Below are 14,691 nucleotides of genomic sequence, written 5' to 3'. Positions count from 1 at the left end.
AAACTTTATGCCACTAAATTCAACAACCTAGAAGAAATGGATAAATTCCTAGAACAATACAACCTTCCTAGACTGAGTCAAGAAGAAGCAGAAAGCCTAAACAGACCTATCAGTAGAGAAGAAATAGAAAAAACCATTAAAAACCTCCCCAAAAATAAAAGTCCAGGCCCTGACGGCTATACCAGCGAATTTTATCAAACATTCAAAGAAGACTTGGTTCCTATTCTACTCAAAGTCTTCCAAAAAATTGAAGAAGAAGCAATACTTCCAAACACATTTTATGAGGCCAACATAACCCTCATACCAAAACCAGGCAAGGATGGCACAAAAAAAGAAAACTACAGACCAATATCTCTAATGAATACAGATGCTAAAATACTAAACAAAATACTAGCAAATCGAATACAACAACATATTTTAAAAAAAGAATACATCATGATCAAGTGGGATTCATCCCAGAATCTCAAGGATGGTTCAACATACGTAAAACGGTTAATGTAATACACCATATCAACAAAACAAAGAACAAAAACCACATGATCTTATCAATAGACGCAGAAAAGGCTTTCGATAAAATACAACACAATTTTATGTTTAAGACTCTCAACAAAATGGGTATAGAAGGAAAATATCGCAACATGATAAAGGCCATATATGATAAACCATCAGCTAACATCATATTAAATGGCACTAAACTGAAGGCTTTCCCCCTTAAATCAGGAACAAGACAGGGTTGTCCACTCTCTCCACTCTTATTTAATGTGGTACTAGAGGTTCTAGCCAGAGCAATCAGACAAGACAAAGAAATAAAAGGCATCCATATCGGAAAAGAAGAAGTAAAGGTATCACTTTTTGCAGATGATATGATCCTATACATCGAAAACCCCAAAGAATCCACAAAAAGACTACTAGAAACAATAAGCCAATACAGTAAGGTCGCAGGATACAAAATTAACATACAGAAGTCAATAGCCTTTCTATATGCCAACAATGAAACAACTGAGAAGGAACTCAAAAGAATAATCCCCTTCACGATTGCAACAAAAAAAATAAAATACTTAGGAATAAACATAACAAAGAATGTAAAGGACTTATATAATGAAAACTATAAACCATTGTTAAGGGAAATCGAAAAAGATATAATGAGATGGAAGAATATACCTTGTTCTTGGCTAGGAAGAATAAATATAATCAAGATGGCTATATTACCCAAAGCAATATACAAATTTAATGCAATTCCCATCAAAATTCCAATGACATTTTTTAAAGAAATAGAGCAAAAAATCATCAGATTTATATGGAACTATAAAAATCCCCGAATAGCCAAAGCAATCCTAAAGAAAAAGAATGAAGCTGGGGGCATAACAATACCTGACGTCAAACTCTATTATAGGGCCACGACAATCAAAACAGCATGGTATTGGCAGAAAAATAGACACTCAGACCAATGGAACAGAATAGAAAGTCCAGAAATAAAACCACATATATATAGTCAAATAATTTTTGATAAAGGGGCCAACAACACACAATGGAGAAAAGAAAGCCTCTTCAATAAATGGTGCTGGGAAAACTGGAAAGCCACATGCAAAAGAATGAAACTGGACTACAGTCTCTCCCCCTGTACAAAAGTTAACTCAAAATGGATCAAAGATCTAAACATAAGACCTGAAACAATTAAGTACATAGAAGAAGACATAGGTACTCAACTCATGGACCTGGGTTTTAAAGAGCATTTTATGAATTTGACTCCAATGGCAAGAGAAGTGAAGGCAAAAATTAATGAATGGGACTACATCAGACTAAGAAGTTTTTGCTCAGCAAGGGAAACTGATAACAAAATAAACAGAAAGCCAACTAAATGGGAAATGATATTTTCAAACAACAGCTCAGATAAGGGCCTAATATCCAAAATATACAAAGAACTCATAAAACTCAACAACAAACAAACAAACAATCCAATAAAAAAATGGGAAGAGGATATGAATAGACACTTCTCCCAGGAAGAAATACAAATGGCCAACAGATATATGAAAAGATGCTCATCTTCTTTAGCTATTAGAGAAATGCAAATCAAAACGGCAATGAGATACCACCTCACACCTGTTCGATTAGCTGTTATTAGCAAGTCAGGTAATAGCAAATGTTGGAGAGGCTGTGAAGAAAAAGGAACCCTCATACACTGTTGGTGGGAATGTAAAGTAGTACAACCATTATGGAAGAAAGTATGGTGGTTCCTCAAAAAACTGAAAATAGAACTACCTTATGACCCAGCAATCCCTCTACTGGGTATATATCCCCAAAACTCAGAAACATTGATACGTAAAGACACATGCAGCCCCATGTTTATTGCAGCATTGTTCACAGTGGCCAGGACATGGAAACAACCAAAAAGCCCATCAATAGATGACTGGATAAAGAAGATGTGGCACATATACACTATGGAATACTACTCAGCCATAAGAAATGATGACATCGGAACATTTACAGCAAAATGGTGGGATCTTGATAACATGATACGAAGCGAAATAAGTAAATCAGAAAAAAACAGGAACTGTATTATTCCATACGTAGGTGGGACATAATAGTGAAACTAAGAGACATTGATAAGAGTGTGGTGGTTACGGGGGGGAGGAGGGAATGGGAGAGGGATAGGGGGTGGGAGGGGCACAAAGAAAACAAGATAGAAGGTGACAGAGGACAATTTTACTTTGGGTGGTGGGTATTCAACATAATTGAACGACAAGATAACCTGGACTTGTTATCTTTGAATATATGTATCCTGATTTATTGATGTCACCCCATTAAAAAAATAAAATTATAAAAAAAAAAAAAAAGTTAGCTTCTTTTCTAGAGATTTCTTATGTTATTTTTGTGGGGGGGCTACTTCTGTATCTCCACATTATGACTTCTCTTTGTTTGTTTCTATGCATTAGATGAATCAGCTACAACTCCCAGTCTTGGTGAGGTAGCCTTAAGTGGTAGGTGTCCTTTGGGGTCCAGTGGTGCTATCTCTTTTATCACCTGAGCTGAGTGCTCCAGGAATGTCACTTTTGTGAGTTATGTGGGTCCTCCTGTTGTAATTTAGTCTTGATTGCTATTGTCCCAATTGTGCATGGCATCAACCCTCAGGTTAGCTGACTGTGAGGCTCAACTTCAACCACAACATACAAGCTGCTGTGCTGGTGCTGATCACATGAAGTGGAATTCACCTTAGCAGGATTAGATGCCTGACAAGATCTCCCTTTGGATATGCCACTTGTGAAGCTTATTAGATCTTGTTCTGATGTTATCTGAAGCTGGCCATTGGGTGTGTTGGTCTAGGACTTTAGGGAGGGACTTTGGTGCAGACCAATATCAGATGCTGCCCATGACTGGTCCTGAGCAGACTGTTTGGGGCTACAAGCATTCCACATTTTGTGGCTGCCTCTTCTAAGTTTAGGTGCATGTGGGAAGGACCAAGTTGCACATCAAGGCCAGCTTTTACCAGCATTAGGCCTGGGGACATGTCAACGAAAGTCCCAAAGCACCCTGAGATTCACTTTCACCTCCTTTTGCCTGCCTTTTCCTTAGTAGACTCAGTCACTGAAAGAGCCTCTGGCATTACTCAAGTTGCATGAGGTAGGTTCTTACTGAGTCACCAGGTAGGGGTGATTGGTGTTCACCAGATTGATACAAGTTCAAACTCAGTGTTAATGCTGGACCTGAAGCCACTTAGTAAATGCTTCTGGTTATGCCAAGTCTAACTGCCACCTTCTGTGTGCTTTCATAGCTTTGTGTTGGAGACCTAGACAATAATCAGGGTGAAGCCAGCAGAGATTATTGGACCCAAATAGACCAAGAGTTGGCTGTGTGGATGGAGGGCTCTGCACAAGTCGGACATGTGAGGGGAAAATAGCTCCTGTCTTAGAGCCATATAACTCAGTTTGTCTCAGATTCTGCAAGGAGGAGTCTGAGCTCAGCAAGGCAGGGCCTCTGGGAGTTGGGAGGATGGGGCTAATGATTCTACTGTGAGAGAGAGGTACCCATCAGGTTTCAGGGAAGTGGATGGTGTGCCCTCCCACCCCAGATTTACATAAGTCAGTCTGTTCTGGATTTTGCCCCACACTTTGCAGGGCAGAACCACCAGGAGTTGGGCTGGGGGTGGGTGATGGAAACCTGAAGATTGCCACTGATGGGATTCTGGAAGTTGAGGCTAGTTAATCTCCTGTGAAGGGGAAAAGCCAGTTAAGTTCATGGGAAGTGTGGGGAATGGTGCCCATCCCAAAGCTACACACAGTCACTGACATCCTCTGAGTCTTTCTAGACCTCTACACAGTAGCCAAGGCAGCTGACTCCTCAACAGGGCATAAACTCTGCAGGCAAGGGGGAGTCCAGAAGGTGGAACTGTTGCTTTTATCCAGGGTGATGCTGCAATAAGGGGAGTGCTCCACCCAAGAAAATGGCATCTTTGGTGTGGGAGAGGTACTAAGCCCAGGGATCCTGGTGGCTGTCCCTTTAGCTCTCTCCCTAGAGTCACAAACACTAGATTCTCCCCATGCTACTCTAGCTGGGCACCCTTTCTCCATTGGAGCCCAGGGTGAGTGGCTGTGAATGAAATTTTGTGGTTTGGCCCTTTAAAAGGAGGCCTGTGTCTCTAGTGGGCTCTCATCATTCCCTGGAAGACAGAAACCATGCTATTTTTCACAGCCAGATGTTATGTGGGTGCCTCTTCCCAGTTCTGGTGATCTGGGCTGGGAAGCCTGACCTTCAGTTGAGACCTCATGCTTCTCAGGGGGAACTCCCAGGAGCTGAGATATCCCTCTGGAACCACAGCTGCTGCCTGTAGGAACAAGGCAAGCCCTTGTTCATGTCTTCACCTTTCCTGCCAGTCTCAATATGGCTTCTTTTTATAAATTATTGGTTGTAAGACTTCTCTTCAGCTAGTCTTTAGTTCATTATTCAGGATGACTGTTCTATAATTTAGTTGTAATTCCAGTTTGATCCTCAGAACAGGTGAGTGTAGCTTTCACTTATTCTACTGCCACCTTGAATCCCAACAGTCATTCAATTATTGTGTTTCTTAAAATAGGGTGTACTTGGATTATGTACTTGTATGAAAGCAATTTGATCATTGTTGCACACACCATTTGTGGAAGAGAGTAGAGCAATATGTAGGGTACGTAGGATACCAGTCAAATTCACATGTAAGATTGTACAATGGGCTAGAGAATTTAGGAAGAAGCATAAAGAATGGAAAGAAAAATATTGGAATGTAAGTTGTAAAACTGAGTTCTAGACTTAAATCTGCCGTTAACTGGTAATATAAACTTGAATAAGTCATTAAGCTTCTCAGCTTCATTGTCCTTACCTATAAAATGATTTGTTGAACTGACTACATGACCTTTGATGTGTCTCCAAGATTTCATGATTCTGTGAATGGTTACTTTCTTTATTCTCTTCTTTCTCTCTTCATTCTTATTCTATCCAAAAGGCAAGAAGTAAAACAGAAGGCATTTTGGAGTGGTTTTCAGCTAGTCAGAATCACTCTATGTCCCACTGTATCAAAGCTTCTGATTATGCTGTTAGATTACAGTATTATAAACTCACACTAGAGAAGAGACAAGGAAGTATTGTAAGTAGGAGACAAGATAAGGAATCCCTTGGTTTAGAATTTGCATGATTAAGGGTGGAGTAACAGCTAATAGTGAATAAATTCTGGTTATAAATTATAATCATCTCTTTCTTAATTGTCATAAAAACATTATTAAGTATAGAGCTATGTATAGTCAAATTAGCAAAGTAAGTAGTGTATTTTCATTATTTGTTAACATTGTATCCTATCCCTGGGGAGATTATCACTCTGTCCAGCCTTATCCAAATGTAGCTCTGTTCCTACATTTCCCAGCCCATTGTGCCAATCAAACTTTTATATTCAGGACCTTTCTCTTTTCAAGTAGCAAGGAGCTAGTCTTATAAAACAATGCATCATTGTGTTAATAGAGGAGGACTCATTCTTGACATCTAGGTCACAGGTGATATTTTAACAGCACCTTTCTGAAATTAATATTCCTACTTAGCCTTCAAGGGATGACACTAGTACTTATAAATGTAAGCAAAGTAGAAGGGAACAGCAGCTCCATCATGAACCAGCAAAGGAGGTGTTTAAGAGGCTCCCATAGGGATACTTATTAAATCCATCCTGTAGGACATTATCTGCTCTACAAAAGGTCGCCTTTTACTAATAGCTATGTATGGCATTGTACCAGGTATAAAGAAAAATGGCATAGACAGAGTATTTACCTTAGAGGACTTAAACAGTACCCAAATCTACCCTGATGTGGATACACATGTGCAGGAAATATGAACACTGGATTAAAAATATTAACAATTAGGAAAGAATTGTAAGATACTGCATTTCATGTCAAAGGTGACAGTATATTCTGGGAGTTACTGTATTTTTCGTTCCAGAAGACACACTTTTTCCCCCAAAAAAGTGGAGGGGAAAGTGCCCGTGCATCTTATGGAGTGAAAAATACAGTATTATATTAAATATTTTAATACACCATTTGGTTCAGAGTATTTTTTTCTTATTTTCCTCCTTAAAACCTTAGGGGTGTCTTATGGTCAGGTGCATCTTATGGAGCAAAAAATACAGTAACTTCATAGTCTATTCAGTTTAAAATTCTGTCTTTGACAATAGCTCTCCAGGACGGATTATGGAAGACCATGGCTGTCCCCTATGACATCATCCCTTCTGAAAGGTTAGGGATGTGCCCTAAACTTCCCCATAATAACAGGGTGAGTCCAGGGTACTTATTATAGTCATTCAGCACAGAGCCTGTGTGTCCAGAAGCCTTTAGGACAAGCTCCGGCATTAGAAATGCAATTAAAGAAAGAACTTGAGAATTCAAAAATGCTTATAAATATTTTATAAATAAAATAAATAGTAGCATACTGTCCATCATGACAGCCAGACACTGAATGACGATTTGCAAGTTTTTCAGTTTATCTAATCCAGATTGGTCCATAGCAAGTGATTATATTCATAGTGCAAACCAGGCATTTCACTTTGGGTGGAGGTGGAGGATACCAGTTAAGGCACTTCTGAGAAAACTGAAAGAGGCTATTTTCCTGCCAAACCTGGTCCCCTTCCTTATTGCCTACAAATGTTTTTGTCACAGATTGACTTTTCATAAAGAGACTGTAAATACTGCCTCCCTCACCCGGTTCTTTTTCCCTGTTCACTATTCTCCTCAGAAAGTAAACAAAGTTGCACTCTTCCTATTATTACAGAAACAGAGATTAGGATCACCACAGATTTGTTAGCTGAATTCTTTTGTAATGCAGCTTGTTGTTGATGCTGCCTGGCTTTCAGAATACAGTACATAGGCAGCTGGAAATTTTTTTTATTGGGGCTGGAGAGCACAGGACGGAGGTTGAGGAAGACTGAAAATTCAGTTAATCTAGTTAAGGAAGGACATTCTTTGACCCTGCTACTTCAGCTACTTGATCTCTATATATAGTTCTTTGTCCTGTCTCATCAGGCATCCTTTGTTTACATTTCCAAAGGAAATCTCTGTTTAATGCATAGCCAAAGCAAAATGTATACTAACAGATGAGTTTCCTTTTAGCTTCCAAGACTGTACAGATTTTTGAATAACTAACATTCCTGAAAATATTGAGGAGAAGGATAATAGTTAAATACTTCGTAATCAGTCAACATTTCTTGAGCAAGCACTATGCACTTAACTGTGGTGAGCAATTTGAAGGCTAGAAAAGAAACGTTTTTGATTGCCTCCAGGAACTTTTAGTCTAGAAAAGGAAAACACAGTGTCTCGTGAAGAGAGGAGTATTTTAAAGCAGCATGCTGTGCAGCATAGAGTACAAATGAATGCAGTATAACTCTTCCATTTTTACTTATTTAATCTTGTTCACTTTTAGGACATTGAGCTTATTAAAGAACTATTCTGTATATTTTGTGTGTCACCTGTTTTCCTCCCTAGAACTGCTACAGTACCATGGGTTAGTCCATCCCAGAAGCTTCATAAGCAGATCAATTTCTTTCTTACTCTTCTCAAGCCTTTTAAGGAATTGGATGACACTGCTCTTTAACATTAAGAGGAAAAAGATAGAAAGGAGATGTGTTGGAAGAAAGGGAGAGTTTCCATACTTTGGGAGATTTCAGCTTTTTCTCTTGCCACCAAGTCTTAGCTTCAATAGTTTTCAGAAGTCTTTCTCTTAAAGTTCAGACTATAGATGGCTAGGTATTTTCTCCTTTCTGTTCCTAATTGGTCGCTGAAAGGGGATTTGGTTAGGCAAAAGCAAGAATTGAGGACTGCTTCTCCAAGCATAAACATAGATGTTTTAATTAATTTAAAATTAACTTTTTTAGAAAGCACTGCTAATGGATGATTTCAGCAGATGATACTTAAATTTTTTTAAGTGGTCCATCTAAAAGAAACACTAGAATCTAAATCATTAAGGCACAAATACGTTTGTTGGAGGAGTCTTCTCCAAGCACTGAGAAAATGACAAAATAGAGTGATTAGAGTGAAATAAATGGAATCAGGGAAAATTTGATAATGAAAGTACATATTACCCAAATGTTAAAAGGAGAAAAATAAATTACTCTCTCTTGAGACAGAGAGCAGAGGTATTAATGGAGGTATAAATGAGCAAATTGTATGGGCAAAATGATACACCAATCCCTGGGCACACACCTGGTAGATAGAGAGAATTATCAATTCCCCCTACCCCTAAAGAACTTGAACGGTAAAATGTGAAATACAATGTGAAGTGATAATTATTGTCATGAAAGTAAGTGCAAGAAGATGAGCTAGAACAGAGAAAGAAACATCTCAGTCTGCCTGAAGGACCTAGGAAAGACTGCAGAACAGATATGAAAATGACTTATTTTGAAATAAAAGTAGAATTTTGCCAACAAACATGAGATAAGGAAATGAAGAGAACCACATGCAAGAACACGGAAGGGTAAACAGCATATGGGTGTTCAAGGAACTACCAGAAGTTTGATTCAGTCAAATGTGAAATGTGAGAATTATTGCACGAGGTGAGTATGGAGAAGTTGTTAGGGCCTAGATAAGGAAGGGCCTTGTGTGCCATGTATGGGTGTTCAGATTTCATCCTGAAGACTCTGGGAAGCCATGGAAGGATTTAAAGCAGGTGAATAACTGGATAAGCTCTACATTTCTGGCAATCCTGAATGGAGCTATATGAAGCATGGGTCAAGCTTCAAAATTGAAGGCAGAGACCATTTAGGTGGGAAAGAACAAGGCCCAGCCAAAGGCAGTGACAGTAGGTTTAGGGAGGAGAGGAAAAATTCACACTTCTAGGAGGTGGAATCAGTACTACCTGGTGATCACTTAGATGCAATGGGTGAAGGGGTGAGAAATTAGTAGGATGATCCACAGGATTCTGGCTTGAGTGACTGAATGGATGTGTTGTTTTAGACATGTGAGATTTTTCGTCCTGTGGGTCAAAGAGTCTGGTAGGAAATGCCTAGTAGGCAGCTGGCTAGCTGGAACTGGAGGTCAGGAGAGAGGCCTGGCAAAGGGATGAGTACTTAGGAGTCATTACTGTCCAAGTAGCACTTTGAGCCAAGGAGAATGTGTAGAATGAGAATATGGCCTAGGCCAGATCAATACAGTTGTCTGTCAATCAGAATACAATAACCAACTGACCTTACAAAAATAAATGGGAAGACTGTGGATCTTTCTGAGATCACTAAGGGACAGTGTGCATTTAAAAAATTGTGTATCAGAAGTAAATTATTCATTTGTGGAAATAATTGACATTTTAGATCGTACCTTCATAAACACTGAGAGTAAGTAATCCATAATGAAGATTTCCTGTGTTCTAGGTAAGCACTTTATATCTGTTAGCCCATTTAATCATCATAAAAACTCTATGAGGTAAATACTGTTATTATTCTTGCTTTGAAAATAAAGGCATTGAAATACAGAGATATTGAAGTGATTTGCCAAGGTCATGCCAGTAGGTAACACAGTTAAGATTTAAATCCAGGCATTTTAACTCCAGAACCTGTATCCCTAACCATCCCATTATACTTCCTTTTGTAAAGCCAAGATACCCACCACTTGGATATCCCTTGTTCATCACCAGTAGTTCCTGACCCACCCCGTGAGAATGACTTATAGTATGTAAGGGGTATGAGATAGGGATGTGAATTCTGGAGGAGAGGAAAAGAGAAATAGAATCAGTAGAATGGAGGAAGAAAACCAACAAAACAGAGAACTGAGATGGCAAAGCAAGAGAAACCTTTAAAGTGTGGAAGGTTTGATGGAGCAAGGACATTATACAGGTAGATATTATTAGTGACCTTTGAGAGAGAAAGTTCAGTGGAAAGGTGAGGATAGAGGTAGATTCAGAGAGGTTAAGGAGAAAGTAAGTTATAAGAAAATGCAGGCTGCAATAAGTTTGATCATGAAGGTAAAGAGAAGTAGAGTGGTAGTTATTATACTTTTGAAGTTCATAACAGTCAGACTCACAAACACACATAAAACACTCCAGTTCTTTATTCTGTTACTGGCTAGCTAACAATAAGAGTCACTAGATCCACTGACTCAAACCACATGTGCTTCATTTTCTTTACTTGGCTTCTGGCCACCTCTTTATTCCAGGGTCCTCTTCCTAGCTCCAAAGCTTCAGTTTCCACAACTCTCTCCTCCTAGAAATGATACATAGGTTCTGGAACGCAGTGTGCTGTGGCAGCTCTAGAGTCCGGCAGACAGGAGTAATGCCAGTAATTAACCTTGAACACACAACTTCTCTGAACCTGTTTCATTGGCTATAAAACTTAGACTAATCGTATCTTCAAGGGAAAGGTAGTATATGTTAAAGTACCTGCTACTGTGTCTGGCATATTATTGAGGCTCAATAAATGGTGGTAATATTTGTAGCAGCAAAAACAGCAGTGATAATAAGAGTAGAAGTAAAAGAAAGAGCAGTTGCTAATAAGTAGTACTAGTAGTATTTATGGGTACCACACTTTTGACAGACATTCTTAGCCCTAACCTCAGGGCTTCTAGAGGTATTTATAGGTATTTCTGAGAGTGAGAGGACAGTCATTCCCAAATGTTCACAATCAATTTTTAATTTAACATACATGAACTAGAACTTTTCTTGGGAAGGGGGAATGATGATGAAATTGTAGCTCTAAAAATGTTGGGAATGTTAGCCATATGACCTATTTAAAAACCCACCAATATCTCTGCAAAGGTGGTACACTAAAAAAGGGTTATTATGCTCAATAAGCTGCTAATTTTCAGTTACTCATTTAAACAAATTTTGTTTATTAGAGAAAAGGTCACTAGCCTTCTGCAAGAACATCTAACGGGTTCTTTAATTTGATACTTAAATAAACTTGCCTGTTATCCTGCCCAAATCCTCTGGATTACTGCTGCAAAGTTTTAGGGAGGGACTCATGGTTTCATCTCTAGTGGCTTTAAAAAGAAAAGATTCTTTGGAATTTTTACATGTTCATTAGTCAAAATATTCTGTATTTTTGTGACAAATGGAAGAACAAGAGGAGCAGACTTATAAACTTCTGAGGACGATTTGAGTTACCAGTGCCTTATGAAAATGAAACAGCTATTTTGAAACCAATGTAGAATTATAGGTTTTTCTGAATAATGGAAAATAAGTGTATAGTGACCTAGTCAGTCCATTCATGTATACTATTGAAATAACTAATTCAATTCTATTACCTATGTGGCAATTGACATATAATATAGATGGAAACCTAAGTCAAATGCAATCTGAACTGTGAGTATAGCTAGTTTTTGTACTATAAAATAAAATGCTTTATAATTTTTCAGGTACCTATTTCATTTAGTTCTTTTTCAAAAATGTTTTTTGCCAATTCTTGATGTATTCCAGTGAAATAAAAATTATTCATTTTTATGAAATGTATTGGGGTGACATTGGTTAATAACATTATATAGATTTCGAGTGTACATTTCTATGATACATGATATCTGTGTGTTGAATTATGTGCCCACCACCAGTCAAATAAAATGTTGCATTTGAAACATGTGGAAGGTATGGACACATGACAGGGTTGTAAGGATACAATGAGTTAGGATTAATATTGTTTCCCCCTTCCTCCTCTCCCACATCTGTATGGTATTTAAGCTTTCCAGAGTGGTCATGTTTTTATAATCAAATCAGTTCATATATACATGTGCTCTTGCTGTTTTTGCATTCTTTAGTGCAATGAAGCTCATTTTATAACCCCTTTTTCCATTTGTTGTCTTCCAGTTCCTATTTTTCAGTGTTCAAATTCCAAGGTACTCACTCAGTGGCCAATACACTTACCTAATTTTGGACCTTCTTGCCTGATCCACTCCTTGCACAGTCTACCCAAATTCCCCATTTCCATTGTGCTCTTGAAAAGTTGGTGGAATTCTAATTTCAAACTAAAATACTATCAAGCTTACTCTGTGCCTTTAAATATCTCCAGTTTCACCATATGACCAATTTCTCTTGCCATCAACCTGAGCAAAACAAAAATGAAACAAAGACCAAAAAACCCTAAAACTAAAAGAACCATCACCACTATCACAGATATGCATGTGCCTTTTCTGTCTTTGCTTGTCTAAACAAGTCAGCTATGTGATATGGTAAGAAGGGATTGGGAATGGGAGAGAATCATGTTCTTATCCTATGGCAGGTGTCAGGAACCTATGGCTCGTGAGCCAGATGTGGCTCTTTTGATGGCTGCATCTGACTCACAGACAAATCTTTAATAAAAAAAATAATAACGTTAAAAATATAAAACATTCTCATGTATTACAATCTATTCATTTCATACCGCTCATGTTCATGGTTGTGGGTGGCTGGAGCCAATCACAGCTGTCCTCCGGGACAACACCAAATTTTTATTGGATAATGCGTAACATACACAGGCCGTTGTCAGGTCAGGAAGTAAACTTCCCTCCTTTTAATCAAGTAGTCAGCTAGCTAATTGAAGAAACCTTTTTGATGAAGAACATGGCTAAAAGAAAAAAACATGAGGAGTATTGTACTTTTCAGCAGGAATGGACAGAGGAATTCAACTTTGTGGAGAGAGCAGGTTCTGCAGTGTGTCTAATATGCAATGATAAAATTGCATCGATGAAACAGTCAAATATAAAGCGGCACTTCAACATATGCCATATTACATTTGCTTCGAGATATCCAGCGGGGGACAACAGGAAGAAAACATGTCAAGAGTTACTGTGCAGAGTGCAAGCTAGTCAGCAGCAACTCCGTGTTTGGACCCAACAAGGTGACTGGAATTTGGCTAGCTCTGCTGGTGCTTTAGTAATTGTGAGAAATGGAAAGCCATTCACAGATGGGGAGTATGCCAAAACATTCATGCTTGATGTTGCCAATGAACTTTTTGATGACTTTTCAGATAAAGGCAAGATAATCAAACGAATAAAAGACATGCCTCTGTCAGCAAGAACTGTTCAAAATCATACCATCATATTGAGGCAACACAAGTGAAGGACATAAATGCAGCACCATTCTTTTCTCTCGCTTTGGATGAGTCAACAGATGTAAGCCATTTATCCCAGTTCAGCGTGATTGCAAGGTATGCTTTCGGTGACACACTACGTGAGGAAACTTTTGCTGTTTTGCCTATGAAAGAGACAACAAGAGGGGAGGATTTATTCAAGTCTTTCACTGAGTTCACTAAAGAAAAAAACTTACCGATGGATAAACTTATTTTGGTGTGTACTGATGGTGCTCCGTGCATGGTGAGGAAGAACAGAGGATTTGTAATGCTTCTTCGTGAATCTGAAAAGAGACCCATCCTAAATTTTCACTGCATCCTACATCAGGAGGCACTTTGTGCTCAGATGTGTGGCGAGCAGCTTGTTGAAGTGATGTTGCCGGTCATTCGGGTAGTCAACTTTATTGTTGCCCGAGCTTTAAATGATCGCCAGTTTAAAACACTGCTGGTTGAAGTTGGGAATAATTATCCTGGTCTGCTTCTGTACAGCAATATACATTGGTTGTCAAGAGGGAAGGTGCTCAGCCATTTCTCGGCTTGTCTGAGCGAAATCCGGACTTTTCTTGAAATGAAAAACGTTGAGCATCCTGAGTTAGCTAACACTGAGTGGCTCCTGAAGTTCTACTATCTCGTGGACATGACTGAACATTTGAACCAGCTCAATGTGAAAATGCAAGGTGTTGGAAATACAGTCTTCTCCCTTCAACAAGCAGTGTTTGCATTTGAAAACACGCTGGAACTCTTCATCAACGACATTGAAACAGGTCGTTTACTACACTTTGAAAAACTGGGCGAGTTTAAAGATGCATGCACAGCAAGTGACTTTGCTCAACATCTTGATCTCCAGCAGCTAGCGAGCTTCACATCTAATCTCCTGCAGTCATTCAAAGCACGTTTTGGAGAATTTCGTGAGAGCACTCGTCTCTTTAAGTTCATCACCCATCCACACGAATGTGCAGTGGACAGCGCCGACCTGAGTTACATCCCTGGTGTCTCCATCAGAGATTTTGAGCTACAAGCTGCTGACTTGAAGGACTCAGACATGTGGGTGAATAAGTTCAAGTCACTAAATGAAGATTTAGAAAGACTTGCACAACGGTAAGCAGAGCTGGTGAGCAAACACAAGTGGGGAGAAATGAAGAAAACTCCAACCCGTGGTCCAGCTGATTGTC

The 14,691-nt window shown here is 38.9% G+C and overlaps 1 protein-coding gene across 7 annotated transcripts in view; it reads left to right on the top strand.

The window, feature by feature from the left end:
- The window catches only part of MID2 (midline 2), a 207,035-nt gene that overhangs the window by 114,817 nt on the left and 77,527 nt on the right, over positions 1 to 14,691 (top strand). The gene's annotated exons all lie outside the window — the stretch shown is intronic.

This window comes from Saccopteryx bilineata, chromosome X, assembly GCF_036850765.1.
Source record: "Saccopteryx bilineata isolate mSacBil1 chromosome X, mSacBil1_pri_phased_curated, whole genome shotgun sequence".
NCBI classification, from domain to species: domain Eukaryota; kingdom Metazoa; phylum Chordata; class Mammalia; order Chiroptera; family Emballonuridae; genus Saccopteryx; species Saccopteryx bilineata.
The sequence above is the reverse complement of the archived record's forward strand: the minus strand, read 5'-3'. Positions and strand labels throughout refer to the sequence as shown.